The sequence below is a fragment of the Sturnira hondurensis genome, unplaced genomic scaffold, assembly GCF_014824575.4.
Source record: "Sturnira hondurensis isolate 20B ecotype Veracruz unplaced genomic scaffold, ASM1482457v3 Scaffold0001977, whole genome shotgun sequence".
NCBI classification, from domain to species: domain Eukaryota; kingdom Metazoa; phylum Chordata; class Mammalia; order Chiroptera; family Phyllostomidae; genus Sturnira; species Sturnira hondurensis.
Genome location: NW_028074608.1, coordinates 37,511 through 39,469, shown reverse-complemented (window position 1 = coordinate 39,469; position 1,959 = coordinate 37,511). Strand labels below are relative to the sequence as shown.

Here is a 1,959-nt window from a genome sequence, read left to right as displayed (position 1 = left end):
TGTGCCAAGACCAAATCACTACATTTTTTCACCTTCAACAACCTTGCAAAATTGAAGTTCCAAAATTAACCCTAGAAAAGATTCATGACATTCCTTTAAATAGAATTAGACCTCTTTAAATGCAAAATTAGAAAACAAAAAACCAAAACACCCCCCTGAAATGAAACTTACTATGAAATGATGGATCAAGAAAATATGACTGAAGGAAAGCAGAGCTCTGTGGATACAAGGCCAGGGCCTAGATTCCAGACCCAGGTCTGGCACCAGCTGTGTGCATGTCTAGGAGCAACCTGAAAAATATGTGTCTACAGTATGCAATGTGTCACACAAGACTCAGGTCTAAATGGTTTCTTGCACCAATTCAAGAGTAAATTTATATAACTGTGGAAACAATTTTCATGAAAAATGATTGGAATACTTAGAAAGCAGTAAGGAACGAAGGGAAATAGTGTACTTGAGAACAAATTTAAAAGGTCTTCTACCCACAGAAGAGCAAGTTTGGATATTTGTTTCCATGATTGAAAAACTAAGAAAACTACACTGGTAAACAAAGCTTTGGATCTCTTTTCGTAGCCATGTTCAAGAGAAGATTTTTCTGCTGAAGAATTTCTTCATGGCTAATTTGACATCCTTGTTCCTTAGGCTGTAGATTAGTGGGTTCAACATGGGCACCACAATGGTATAGAAGAGAGATGACACTTTTACCTGGTCAAGGGGTAAATAGAAGGTGGTTTGAGATACATAAAAGTTCCTGAACCAAAGAAAAGAGAAACTGCAATTATGTGAGAACTGCAGGTACTAAAGGCTTTGGATCTGCCCTCAGTAGAACTAATGTGGAAAATGCTGGAAAGAATGAAGCCATAATAGAGAAAAATGGTCACAATGGGCACCCCAATGCCAGAGGCCACAAAAATAAAGACCACCAGAGTATTAATGTAAGAGCTATTGCAAGAGATCTCAAGGAGGGGAAGGATAACACACATATAATGATTGACAAGGTTTTTTGCGCAAAAGTACAGAAACAGTATATTACCTGTATGCACTATAGCCCCCATAATTCCCATCCCATAGATACCCAGCAAAAGAAATAAACACACCTGAGGAGACATGGTAACCGTGTACAACAGTGGTTTACAGATGGCCACATAGCGGTCATATGCCATTGCTGACAGGATGATGCATTCAGAAATGGCAAAGAAACAGAAGAAAAATGTCTGAGTCATACACCCTGTGTAAGAGATGACGTTCTTCTTTGAGACAAAGCTCATCAGCCTTTTGGGGATGATGGCAGAGGAGCAACTGAAATCAATTAAGGACAAGTTGAAGAGGAAAAAGTACATGGGGGTGTGCAGGTGAGAGTTCAGCCCAATCAGTATTATCAAGCCCAGTTTCCCTACCATGGTGACCACATAGAAGGCTAGAAACAGGAAGAAGAGAGGGAGTTGGAATCCTGGCTTGTCTGTTAAGCCTGCAAGGATAAACTCTGTCACAGAGGAGGTGTTATCTGCAGCCATCCTCCTCTGGGATTGTCTCAGAGGGAAATAGAAAAGAGTTGCTCACATAAAGAGAGAAAAATAACTCACTCCTGAGAGTTGAGATGGCATCTCCTTGTCCCTGCATCTCTGTTTTTATGGTACCCACATGGCTTCAACCTTCCTAGGAACTGTTGGTGGGTGAAATTTGGCTCCAGAGTAAGGGCTCATCCAAGTGAGGAGATAGTCGACAAAGCTCTGCTGGGAGCATCCTGGAACCTTACAGTGACCCTTTTCTGGTACTGCCTGCCCTCTACAGCCCTGGACCCATTTTTGTGTGGTCTGGGCCCGTCTCTGCAGTGATGCTGGGAAGCACAAGCCAGTTGCCCTAGACCTTCCACATTTAGTCAGTACTGGTCAGAACAGGAAGATGAGGCTGTATTGCTATGAGTCTTTAGCAGGAATGGGTGTGGATATACTATGTGAA

General features: G+C 42.0%; 1 pseudogene; it reads right to left on the bottom strand.

The window, feature by feature from the left end:
* Positions 1-579: 579 nt before the first annotated feature.
* On the bottom strand, positions 580-1,514 carry LOC118981505 (olfactory receptor 8B12-like; annotated as a pseudogene).
* Between the last annotated feature and the right edge of the window lie 445 nt (positions 1,515-1,959).